This window comes from Gracilinanus agilis, chromosome 5 (genome assembly GCF_016433145.1).
Source record: "Gracilinanus agilis isolate LMUSP501 chromosome 5, AgileGrace, whole genome shotgun sequence".
In the NCBI taxonomy this organism is placed as follows: Eukaryota; Metazoa; Chordata; class Mammalia; order Didelphimorphia; family Didelphidae; genus Gracilinanus; species Gracilinanus agilis.
Genome location: NC_058134.1, coordinates 87744205 through 87758408, shown reverse-complemented (window position 1 = coordinate 87758408; position 14204 = coordinate 87744205). Strand labels below are relative to the sequence as shown.

Here is a 14204-nt window from a genome sequence, read left to right as displayed (position 1 = left end):
CCACCCTCCTCCCATAGCCAATGAGCAATTCCACTGGGTTTTACATGTGTCAAGATCAAGACCTATTTCCATATGAAGATATCATTTTTAAATTACTTTTTTATGTGAATTTTGAAAGATTTGGAGGATGGGAGAGGTAGCACATAACTGAATAAGAATATAAATGTTATTTTGGGTTTTTTGTTTGTTTTTTGTCTTTTACTTTGTTTTAAGAGACCAATGAGTTTAATTCTGGAAGGTGTTCTCAAACAGTGACATCAAACTCAGTTGAAAGGGGGGCTACTAATTCATATATATATATCTATTAACATATATATATATGTATATATATGCATACCTTTGGGCCATATACTGACTTAATTTTAAATATATAATGTTATCTACATTTTACAGTATTTTTATTTTCCTAAATATTTCCCAATTACATTTTATTCTGTTTCGTCAAACCTCGGGCAACAAGACCAGGTTGGACACCTCTGTGCATATTACTTTTCAAATTTTTATTTTATTTTATTGTCATACAAAACACACTTCCATATTGGTCACTGTCATAAAACCATACTCAATCAATACCCCCAAAATAAAACCACAATATGCTTATGTTAAAGATCACTCCAACAGTTCTTTCTCTGGAGGTGGAAAGTATTCTCCATCAAAGGTCTTTTAGGATTGTGCCAGATCACGGCATTGCTGAGAGTAGCAAAGTTCGCACATGTAATCATTATTCAATATNTATATATATCTATTAACATATATATATATGTATATATATGCATACCTTTGGGCCATATACTGACTTAATTTTAAATATATAATGTTATCTACATTTTACAGTATTTTTATTTTCCTAAATATTTCCCAATTACATTTTATTCTGTTTCGTCAAACCTCGGGCAACAAGACCAGGTTGGACACCTCTGTGCATATTACTTTTCAAATTTTTATTTTATTTTATTGTCATACAAAACACACTTCCATATTGGTCACTGTCATAAAACCATACTCAATCAATACCCCCAAAATAAAACCACAATATGCTTATGTTAAAGATCACTCCAACAGTTCTTTCTCTGGAGGTGGAAAGTATTCTCCATCAAAGGTCTTTTAGGATTGTGCCAGATCACGGCATTGCTGAGAGTAGCAAAGTTCGCACATGTAATCATTATTCAATATTGTTGTTTTTGTGTACAATGTTCTCCCGGTTCTGCTTATTTCACTCTACATCTGTTCCTACAGATCTTTCCAGCTTTTTCTGACATGATCTTGCTTGTCATTTCTTATAGCATAATCGTATTCCATCACCAATATGTACCACGATTTGTTCATTCATTCCCCAATTGATGAACATCCCCCCAATTTCTAGTTCTTTGCCACTACAAAAAGAAGTGCTATAGTGCTCGCTTCGGCAGCACATATACTAAAATTGGAACGATACAGAGAAGATTAGCATGGCCCCTGCGCAAGGATGACACGCAAATTCGTGAAGCGTTCCATATTTTTCTATAAGTCAATACACAGAAGTTAAGGGTTTAAAATTTAAAAAAAAAGAAGTGCTATAAATATTTTTGTATGAGTAGGTCCTTTTCCCATTTTTATTATTTCTTTAAGATTCAGACCCAGAAGTGGTATTACTGGATTAAAGGGTATACATAGTTTTATAACCCTTTGGGCACAGTTCCAAATTGCCCTCCAAAAAGTAGAGCATATTACTAGATAGGTGGTCCACAAATGTCTAGAAAAGAAAATAATAGTAATAGTAATATTAGAAATAAAAAATAATAGTAACATTATGAGAACCATAAATTCTTCAAAAAGAGGTCATGCTAGAATAATCCCAGTTCTTCTTTTTAACAGTGTTACTAGGCTGACAGATCAGGAGAATTCTATAGAGAGAATATGCCTGTATTTTAGATAAGCATTTGACAGACTTACTGAAGCTATTCTTGGCAAAAATATTGAGAAATGTGAGCCATATGATATTAAAATAGGTGGATTTGACACTGTTAAATGGATGAAACAAAAGAATCGCCATTAATGATTCCAAGTCAGCATGGGAGGCAGTCTCCAGGGGAGTGCTTCAAGGATCTGTGATAAGTCCCAAGTTCATCAAATTGTCAAACAACACAAAATCAGCTAAGCCACTAGTTGATTGAGTTTAAATCTGAAAAATATATACTGATTGGAGAGAACAAAGAGTCAGAATAAACAGAATAACATCAAATCAAATAGGGATAAATATCAAGTTTTAAATGTGGAATCCAAAACTAATCAACATCACATATGCAAGATAGACAAGACATGTCTAGACAGTAATTTAACTGAAAAAAATCCATAGGTTTCACTGTGCAAGTTCATTCTAAACCAATAATGATATATGCCAACTAAGAAAGCTGATAACATCTTTGGTTACACTGAGAGGTAGAGGCAGTGTAATATAGAGGGATGAGTATTAACTCTGTCTTCTAAAGAACTGGGTTCAAATCCAGTTTCTGATCCTTATGTGACCTTGGATAAGTCACATAACTTTCCTTGGTCCGGGTTTCTTTTTATATAATTGAAATGTTTGATGTTTGAACTCGAAATGCTCAAAAGTCCCTTCCAACTCTAGAGAGACAATCCTGGGGTCTAAACTCTAGATTCTCTGTATTCTACCCCTATCCAGACTATATCTAAAGTACTATGTTCAGTTCTGGGTACTACATTTTTAGGAAGGCCAGTACAGTTGGACAGCTACTGAGTATCTAGTTTAGGTCAGGGTAGGATTGGACATGATATCTGCCTTCAAAGACAATTTCAAGGGAAAAAAATTAATCAAATTTGTTCTGCTTATCTTCAGAGGGCAGAACCAGTAACAATGGGTGGGAGCTGCAAATATATACTTGATGTAAAGACAAAGGTTCTAATGATTAGAGCTATCTAGAGGTGTGATGAGCTCCCTCAGGAGACAGCAAGTTCATCCTCACTTGTTCAGCAAAAGACAGATGCCCACTGTTCAGGCATGCTGCAGAGAAAGGTGTTTATTCAGATTCAGTTTATGTGGTCTCAGAGGTCGATTTCCACTGGGAGTTTTGGTCAAGGTTAAGTGACTCCTGCAAGGACACAAAGCTCATGAATGACACAACCAGAGACGTGACTCTGGTCTCATAACTTCTAGTCTTGTGTTCCTTCTACTACCTCATGCTGTTATCTTTTTTTTAAAGGACAATAACACCTTTACTAAGTTTATTAAATCCATACTATTATGGAGATAGTTAGTGAGTGGGTGAATATTGCTGGGTTTGGCCTCATGTTTAGATGTTTGCTGAAGTAGCCCTTCTTGCTAAAAATATATTGCACTGATAAATCCTTAGCACAAGTCCCAGTAAATGTCACTTCTGTTTAAAATGCTCTGCAGGATCAATGACAAGAGATGCTGCCTTTGCCCTTGAAAAAATGTACTGGCAAAGTCAGAGTTGGGATCTGAATCCTAATCTCAATCACACCACAATCAATTCTGACTGATTTTTAAAGCCCTGGTCATCTGTGAGGTCCAGAAAGGGAAAAAAAGGAAAATAGAATATAGATGCAAAATGGGGGCAGAGGGCAGGGTGAAATGGCAGCATCTTGATGGACAGAAACAACAAAGAAAGTGGGAATCAACCAATAATCCTTTTCTTGTAAAGAGCTTTAAGGTCTAGGAAAGGCTTTTCTCAAAACCATCCTATGTGATAGGGAGTTCAAGTACCTCCACCTTTCTTTTTCACAAGAGAAAGCTGAGGCTTAAAAGTAAAGTAACCTGCCCTTAGTGACACATAAGGAAGTGTAAGAACCATTTGAACCCCAGTTCACACAGAATGTGTGCACATATATATCTATAACTATATCTCTCCATATATATATATACATATATACATAATATATATACATATATACATACATGTGGGTGTATGGATATATATATATATAAATATAATAAGTGCTTTTATTGAGTACATATTTTTTATTACACCTTAATCCTTTACCTACTAGGAAGATTGCTCAATAATGTCACTCTTTTTTTATTATCTTCAATTAGATTCTTATATACAAAGTACTCTCCAAACTTCAAAGCACTATATAAATCCACACTTTGCTGCTGCTGCTGCTGCTACTATTATTAATATTACGGCCACCCCCATTCCTACTACTCCTACAAATAGCATTATTATTATTCCATTAGATATTAGGCCTTCAGAAGACACCAGCACTGGGCTTTATGAAGCAGAATATAAAGAGAATAGCAGATTTCCCAAAGCACATAATTTGCTTGTATTATAACTTATAGACTGCCTAAATTAAAGTTCTCCTATTTGCCATTCATGTCTCTTCTTGGGCTCCTTACCCAACAACACAGACCTGGCACAGCTGAGAAAGTTACCACTGTCCATTTAAATCTAACACTACACAATGTCAGACTAAATAATTTCCTCTCTCCCTTTTTTTTTCCCACAAATTCACAAGGTAAGCTGATGTGAATCCACACAAACTTCAGCCTGTGTGTCTGGGGAACAAGGCATCTAAAAGATGCCTTTATTCAAGAATACTCAAAGGAGAGAGGCTATAGGTAACTCTGGGTCTTAAGGATGTTTCCCTGTGGAGCTACATCTTGAACCAAGAAAGCATGTAGCCTCCTTTCCACAGGATCCAGGTGTTCTCTACTTGCATGAAATTTAACATCTCAAGAGCTCTATAATTTGTTATAACTTAACACAATAAAACTTCAGGATCCAACTAGCTGGAATGTGGAATAAGGATAGGGGGTTCTTTTCTTTCTATTTAAGGAGAAAGTCACATGAAAAAACAAACAGATTGAGAACTTAGTCCACATTCGTCCTTCTTGTGGTACAGTGTTATGGGCACAGTAGACATTCAGACCAAATTCCTAAACTATGTCTGCAAAAAAACATTTGGGTGGCACAATGGATAGAATTCTAGTCCTGGAGTCAGTAAGTCTCCTCTTCCTGAGTTTAAATCTGGCCTTAGACACCTTCCTAGTTGTATAAACCTGGGTAAATCACTTAATCCTGTTTGCCTCTGTTTCCTTATCTGTAAAATGAACCAGAGAAAGAAATGGGAAACCAGCCCAATCAGTACCTTTGCCAAGAAAACCTCAAATGACATCATTAAGAGTCAGACACAACTTAAAATGACTGAATAACTATATCTACAGCTGCATTTCTAAAGATTATCTACCTGATGTTTGTAACTATGAACCTGAATTGCAGCAAGATCTTTGAATTCTAGGTTGTGTCCATCAGATTCTATTTTATTTCCTAAGGCAATAAAGTGAGTTTGCTATCTATAAAAGTTTGGAAATGTTCCAATTCTATAGTCCAACAAAAGGAAATCCAGATAACTTGGATGCTAATCCAATATATAATTTATTTGTTTCATACATTAAAATTCTTTGGTATCTTCCTCACTTCCTTTTCTTCTTGCACTGGAGAAAACATCATTAAAAAAAGGTGTGTGTGTGTGTGTGTGTGTGTGTGTGTGTGTGTGTGTGTGTGTGTGTGAGAGAGAGAGAGAGAGAGAGAGAGAGAGACAGAGACAGAGACAGAGAGACAGAGACAGAGACAGAGACAGAGACAGAGACAGACAGACAGACAGACAGACAGACAGACAGACAGACAGAGACAGAGAGAGAGTAATTATGCCTTGTTTATTTCTATTTATCAATGCTTTCCCTGGAGGCGGGCATATATAAGTCATTCTTCAAACAATATTTCTATTGCTGTATATAATGTTCTCCTGGTTCTTTCTGCTTATTTCAGCCTTCATAATTTCATGTGATTCTTTCTATGTTTTTTTTTTAATTTAACTCTGCTTATTACTTCTCAAGGCACAGAAGTATTCCATCACAATCATATACCACAGCTTGTTTAGCTATCCCAAATTCATGGGCATCCTCTCAATTTCTAGGTTTCAGCCACCACAAAGACAGTTGCTACAAATACATAAGAACATATAGGTTCTTTTTCTTTTTCTCTGATCACTTTAGGAAATGAACCTAATTGTGGTGTTTCTGGGTCAAAAGGTATACCCAATTTTATAACTCTTTGGGCATAATTACAGATTGCTCTCCAAAATGGTTAACTCAGTTCCCAGTTCCACCAGTAGTGTATTAGTGTCCCCATTTTCCCTCATCCACTCCAACATGTCATTTTGCCCTTTTATCATTTTAGCCAATCTGAAAGCTGTGAAATGATATCTTAAAGTTGTTTTGATTAGCATTTCTCTAATCAATGATTTAAAGCATTTTTTCATATAGTGATGCATAGCTTTGATTTTTTTCACCCAAAAACTATTGATATCTTTTGACCATTTATTAATTGGGGAATGTCTCATATTCTTATAAATCTGACAAACTTTTCTACCTATTTTAGATATGATACTTCTATAAATTTTCCCCAGTTTTCTCCTTTCCTTCAAATCTTGGCTACATTGGTTTTATTCAGCATATGCATATTTCTAAAGTAGAAGCCTGGTATCCTGAGACTTGGAAAGGAAGGGGGTGCTTCAAAAGAGCTCTTCTCCCCCCAGTTCAAGTTTAGCAAGAGGATCCCAGTTCAGAGACTTTATTTGTACCCACACACATATGATTTAGATTATATCATTCTACCTTTCAGATAATCAAGTTTTCCTTTCTCCTTGGTCCCTCCCTCTTTCTCTGCTAAGAAAACATCCTAAGGCAATGGAGTCTCTTATCTTGGTAGTAGATTCCTGAGGGTTTGGGTCTATCTTAATGAAGTATATGCAGGCCTTTATCTATTGTGCCAGCAATCTACTAGGGTTTGACTGAAACAGAGGGCAGGAGGGAATAAAAGGTGAGATTTTTAACAGAAAATTGGGGAAGTGGATGTCTAAGGATTTAGCCCTATGATAAACCAGAAGGCTAGGCATGAGTCTTAAGGATCTTGCCCATCTTCTAAACCCTCCAGAAATCAAAGGAGGAGGGCACACAAGAGCTTTACTCAGATTAGCAATTAAAAGCAACTGAATCAGGACTCATACTTTTTAGAAAGATTTTCAGGAAAGCTGGGAATTTTAAAGTAATGAAGCGAACAATACATGTTAAAATGATTTCCATCAGTAGTTAAAATTTACCAAAAAAAAAAAAAAAAAAGATTAATCCCCTAAAACTACCTCTCAGTTATTTGGAAATATATCATTCCTTGGTGATAAATGAGTTACTCTTCTATGTTACATATGCATATAGTGTTACTATATGTAAACACATATATGTTTTAAGGAATCTCAAGATGAAAAATCATCCTCATCATCATGTGGTACTAATTACTTTCCAGCACCAGAAACTGGTACATTTTTCTGCTCCCTTATCCTCTAATTGCCCTGAGTCCTACTATAAAGGCACATACTTAGGAGCGGGAGTCCTCGGTTATATCAGAAATGCTATATTGCCCCTGTAGTTGAGGGGAATGCCAATTATCATGAGCTATAATACCCCAAATCCCAGCTGTCTGGACATGTAGACATTCTGTCTTATTGAAACAGGAATAAAGAGACTTCTGGGCTTGGCATGAGGAAGTTTGGGTTTCAATCTTGACTGGCATGGAATGGCTGGTATGGTCATAGAAAAATCACTTGCCTATTTTGAGGCAAAATTTCTGTGCCTGTAAAATGAAAACAATATTTGCATTGCCAATTCTCACAGGGTTCTAAAACATAAAATCCTTCTGTAAAATGAGATGCCATTCTTTTTCATTGTGATTTATTTCCTTGTCAAAAGTATTCCATTCAATTCACTGAAAGATTGCATGTTTAAGAATATATAGGAGCATGAAAAGAGTGTTGGAAAGGACCTTAAGCTTATTCAGTCCAACTACCTCATAAATCAGATGAGGAATCTAATTCCTAAGGAGATTAGGTGACTTACTCAAGGACTTATAGGTAGTTAATTGTAGAGCCAGGATTCAAACACAGTTCCCTTGACTACATCTAGGTAAATCTATCATTCCTTATAGTCACACAATAAAAACTAATGGCTGGGTAGATTTAATATACAAAATACTATTTTACATATAATTCCAGAAGATTCACCTGCTTATTAATTAAAAAACAATGACAGAAATTCATTGTGAACACAGGATTATAGACCAGAAGTAACCTTCAGCATGATCAGAGCCAACACCTTCATTTTACAAATGAGAAAACTGAGGCCCAAGGAAGACTCATCCAAATTCACACAGTCAGTAAGGAGCAGGGATAAGATATGATGTTGAACATGATTGATATGATTATTCAGGTTGCTGAAGACAGGTCCAATGACTTGAAAAAGGTATATTAAAAGGCTCTTTCAAACATTTATGTACAATGATACCTAATGATATTAGTAATGGTGTGGTCAGTCTAATCCTAGGAGAACTCTTAAGATAAGGTTGATGAACAGCCTGAGTTCTCCATGCCCCAGCAGAGAAATGTTCTTAGGAACAAAGATGATTTCTTCATGCCAGACTATGGAAAGGGGACTCTGGAAAACTGTACACCTAAAAATAATCTGGAAAGAAGATCAATAATAAGAGTGGGAAAAATCAGTCAGTGTATTTCCTGCCAGTTTGGATGAGGAATACTCTGAAGGTGAGTAGGTCTATGCCCCAATTTCCCAGAGGAGATAAATAGCAGAGAGAGATGTGAGAGAGTGTAGGTGGGTCAAATGATAATATTTGATGGTTCCAGGCTTAGTTAACCAGACAGATACAATTCAGTCTGCAACATTTACTGAAAGTCTACACAGTAGCAAAGTGCTTTAAGAGACACTAAAAGAGACATGGAGGCAAAGGGAAGATTTAGTCTCTTCTTTTAAAGAGCATATAAAGGACACGGCTTCCTGGGTGCTTCGTATTCAAACTGGATCCCCAGGTTTAACATAAAGCAGATCTAAACCTCTAACTTTCCTCTTTAGTTCAGAGTTAAGCTTTTGCTGACCACAGGGTATAAGAGGAGGGAGGCAATAGAATGTACACCAAGGACCTGGGACCACAGAGATCAGCAAATGCAGTTCCTAGCAACATAACAAATGAACAGCCAGTAAGGCAAACACACTTTCAGAAGCAGAGCTAAAGGAATTGAAGGATCGGCAATGAAGACAGTAAGATGCAGTGGAATTGCTTGTCGACTCTGAAAGGGGAGATGGAAGAGGGGAGGGAAAAAATGAATCATGGAAACATGGAAAATATTTAAAAAATTTTAAAAAGACAGTAAGATGCCAGGGAGATGATTCCTCACAACAGATAGGGCAAAAAGGTATTTCAAGACCCAAGGAAAAGTATAGTGGTCAAAGGCCAGGGAGCTGGCAGGACTAGTGGAAAATAACAATACAACATTCTGTTACCAAAGGGTGGGGGGGAGCATATGTTAGCCATCTTCTAGGTGCCAGTTGTTATATTAAATGCTAGACTTACAAATACAGTGCTACTTTGGTTTTCATCATTAATTCATTCCTGAAGGCAGGTCAGTACCAAAAAGGAATAATGTAAATTGGATTAATCTTTTCTAGACACCCCAAAAATCTAGATTTCATAAAGCACCTTATACATTACTGGAGTTGTGTTTTACTAAGTAAATATTAATAACACATAGACATAAGTTTAAAAATTAATGAAATAAAATAAAATAATTTTAACTTAACTTTACCCATATGGAGAGGAGTTCATTGTGTAAGGAGATAATGGAGAGAAATCTTATTGTCTGGAAAAGGAGTCCCCTTCCATAATATCTGATGGCAATTGCCCTTCTGGAATTCTTTCTCTTTTCTATCCCTCATCACTACTGAACTCTGCTTGAGATTCACCAGATGTAATCTTCACAAGAAACCCAACCAATAATATAAACATTTTTGTCTGCATTTCAAAATTTTCATCGTTTAACAAATTTTACAATTTGGCTTCTTAAAGCTTTATCAGGGTTATAGTTTTCTACAACGTTTTGTACTTGCACTCATTTTGCACATATTTTCTTGATTAATGGAGTGGGAACATCCTTCTTTGCCTTCTCTTCATCTGACAAAAACTCTCCCACCATTAGCTGTTGTGGCTCCCTCTGAAGTTTCTGCAGCTCCTCAGCACTGAGTTTTTCTTTCTGCTCCTGAACTAACATGTGATCCTTTGTTTTGGCTGGAATGGGCATATGCTTCCTGAGATCAGGACACAAACAAGTTCTAGTAAACACAAGTGCCAAACAAACATCAAATACTGAGACTTTTTTTCCTTGTCAAAATGCATCAAATACCAAATTCAATGTGTTCCTGAAACTGTTTGAGTACCAAGGTTTGACTATAAAAAACAGTCACTGCCTCAAAGAACTTACATTCTATTCAGGGAAACAGGAGAATCTAGAAAGAATGGGAGAGTAAAACTAATTGCATGTCTTTGAGATGTGGCTAGGAAGTGAGAAAGAAGACTGTTTCTGGGAAAGAAAAGGCATAAATTCATCCCAGTGTGACTTCTGGATAACAGTCCAAAGTTTCCATGGATATAAGGTAGTGCTTTTGTATTCAGTGACAGTGTATCATTGGATCTAGTGCAGGGGAAATGAAGATGAGGAAAACAAATGAATTGACAGCAGAGGTTACTCAGAGATTACTGGGGAGCCTAACAGTTACTTTTTTTTAAACCCTTGTACTTCGGTGTATTGTCTCATAGGTGGAAGATTGGTAAGGGTGGGCAATGGAGGTCAAGTGACTTGCCCAGGGTCACACAGTTGGGAAGTGGCTGGAACAGTTACTTTTAAAAATATTTTATTGGTGGTTTTTTTCCCCCAAAGCTTAGCCATCTTCCCTTTCTCTCCATTTACCATTTTAATGTTAATTATTCGATTATAGTAAAAGGAAATTGAAGTCCTTTAGTAAAAGAGTACTTTAGAAAATCTTTAAAATAATGAAATAAAACAAAAAAGATACTCTACAATGGTCATATATTGCATCAGGAACAAATAGCTAATTGAAAATATCCATTTCTCTTCTCTCAGGGAAGAGTAAATGGCAACCACAATAAATACAAACAAAGCACAAAATCATTGCCAAGGGTTACAACCACCTGAGGTAAGTAAGATCTACAAAATGAAATGCTTAAGACAACCTACAGTAGTCACAGAGATGTCAATGGATAGAACATAATAAGACATTGAAGTCATTCAGAAATTCATATCCTCCAAAGGGTAGAAGACTGGAAGCCTTGAGGAAATAGAAGCTATCTAATAATACTTTCCTCAATATCCATTTTGACACTGTGATTCTACAATAAGAAATTATGTCCTCATTATAAAGAGAATCCAATAAGCACCAGTCAAAGGTCATGGGTCTAAATAAAAAAAAATTCTGGAGATCTCAGGAATTTATTTATGCATTCATAGCCAGCTAACACCCTGAAGCAACTATGAGGCTATTGATAGTTCTAAAAGGTTTCAAAGACCAGGAATCCTCAATGACAGAGAGCCTCAACAAGCCTTGCCTGAAGTCTGATGAACACAGGAGAGCCATAGGCAAAGACCAATGGGATTAGGTTACTCTTCCTCCCTGAAAGAGCAAGACACAAACATTGACCTAGGAGTTAGAATATAGCTATGTGTGAGGATTCAGACTAAAAAGTATTTACACACACACACACACACACACACACACACACACACACACACACACTGCATCCCACAGCCTCTTAACCTATATTTTCTGAAATAAGGACTTCATTCATCAGCTTTATCATTTGGATCAAATATGACAATAACTTAAAACCTTACAAATGGCAGTTTTTGGTGGGGAAAAAGATGTACCTTTCAATCCTAGAAATAATTTGTTTGCATAATATGGAGTAGTTTAATTATAAAGCACAACTGAAATCATGAAAGAAATGTCCCAGAACAAGTAATCAAAATTCTGGCTTGATTATTAATATTTCCACAGTGTTTCCTATGGACACTGGCTATCTGAAAGATGTCTCACATTTTCCATTGGACTTTTCTTCTGTGTAATTAAAAAATGTTAGCCTTATAATCTCAATTGTTTATAAAAAGCTTCCCAAGCTTGGTGCCCTTTTACCCATTGGGAATCCCAGGATCAGAGAAGTTAAGTATTTAGATTAAAGTTACATAGCTAGTAATGACCAAAACATTGGTCTCTCACCAAGGGCCTAGTCATTTCTTCATGAGATAAAACTGATCCTGAATTCATAATTAGAGAAAAAGAATACCTTGTAGTGCTAAAGGTTAGCCACAGCCTCTTTGTTATCCATTGCCAGCAATAAAACTGTCTAATTAGGGGGAAAGGAGGAAATAATTTGTGGCTAAGGTTTGTGGCTAAAATTGGAATGTATTGCATTTAAATTTCAAGTTAAACCTGAACTATGGGTTTTTTCCAGTTTGCTTTAAAACATTTAATAGTTTATGGAACTGTATCTTTGTCAAAGAGAGATGGATAAACCTCTTGCTCTGAATATCTGTCACTTAACACTATTAAGAAGAATAGTAAATGTTGAAGATATTATTCCTATCTCTTATGAGATTATAGTCCAGAAGAAAAGTCATGATTTATATTACATGAAACCATCAGAGAACAACACAAATGGGCATAATAGCAAGAAAAGGGTTCTGTACTTGACATGAGAAAACACTTTGTGTTGAATCCTGCTTCTGGCACTTATAAGCTTTGCTACCAGGGACAAGTCACAGTGATCTCATTTACAAAATGTGTAGAACAACACAAGTACACTAAATGGGTTGTGTGGATCAAGTAAAATGATAAAAGTAAAGTACTTTGCAAACTTTAAAACATTAGATGAATATGAGTGACAGTGATAGTGTGCTAAAATGAAGTTTTGAAATGTAGGGCCAAGGAGAAATTGTAGTAAATGATGAGAAAAAGAAGAATACAGCATTAGGTAGAATTGTCGTTCACCTTGAAACTTTCTTTGCAACTTAAAGGATAGGTACAGTGAATAAAGAAATCCATACAAGGAAGAGAAATTTACCCCCTATATTGGTTGTTAGAGAACTAATGCTAAGATACTCTTTCCAAATATCATACATGGTCTTCTACTGTTTTATGTTTAAGTATTTCTAATCACTGCAAACAGCTGGAAGAATCTGTGATTTCATAGGGGAGGACTTTTAGATCATGGTCTCTAGTCCTGCTCTTTCCCCCTCCTAACTCACTCTGGGGTCCTCCTATTTGCTTGCTCAACCACCCCCTCAAATTCATCACAACCCCAACCAAAAAGGCTCCTGCTTCCACCTTCTACCCTTAGTAAGGATTCCATCATTCTTATAGTCACCCACAACTCAATTCACCAAAAAAGGAACTTTCCATCCTCTTCTGTCCAGAGAAGTTTAACTTATTGGATTTTCCCACTACAACATCCTATGGAAGAAGATGACCCCAGGAAAGAGAGCCAATTTAGACTGATAGCATCTCATGGACCACGGGGAAGGAAGAGAGGACACTTGGAGAAACATCAAGAGATTACTGCTTTTCTTACCAGCCACAAGGAAGAGAAGATGAAGAAGAAAAACTACATAAGTCTGAAAGACAGGCAATTCCAGGAGGCTGTGCTCCTGTCCCTAAGTACAAGGGAAAAATGGGAAGTATGATATGTCTACTTCTTGGAAGCTTCCATTTCAAATAAAATAGAAATAGTTTCCCCACTTAAGTCCATGTAAATCATCAACATAAGCTTCCAGAGAGCAAGAAATGATTTTTTTCTTTCATTTGGGTTTTTAGCAGTAGGCATTATGGCTGATATACAGCAGGAGCCTGATAAATATTATTGACTGATTGACTATTGATTACAGTGTGAAATCAAAAAGTATCTATTCCATTTTACAATGGAAAGTTATCCCCTCAATCCTGTGATTAATTTAGGGAATATTTCTGTACCAGATGAGTTAGCAGCAAGCTCCTCTACACCCTTATCCACATAACTACAGGATATCCATTGATGACTATAGATTTGCCAGAGATACTGAAATGCTAAAGACACTTTGAAAGACTGCAAAATGTTGAAGTGTCTCTAATAAAATATAGGCGCCTTGAGAGGAAGGACGATTTTACTTTTACCATTGTATTCCCAGGTCAGAGAATAATAATTAGCAAAAAGTAAGTGCTTAATAAATGTCTTTTTAATTGAATTTCATAGAAAGGAATAGGAATTCTCATTTGGGATCTTCCATGTAGGGAC

General features: G+C 36.2%; 1 protein-coding gene and 1 non-coding gene across 2 annotated transcripts in view; one reads left to right on the top strand and one right to left on the bottom strand.

Moving 5' to 3' along the window:
• PTPRN2 (protein tyrosine phosphatase receptor type N2) overlaps nucleotides 1-14204 on the bottom strand; it is a 1449868-nt gene that overhangs the window by 932066 nt on the left and 503598 nt on the right. The window lies entirely within an intron of this gene.
• On the top strand, nucleotides 1394-1500 carry LOC123250848. The gene has a single exon (XR_006506465.1). It is a non-coding gene; the product is annotated as a U6 spliceosomal RNA (small nuclear RNA).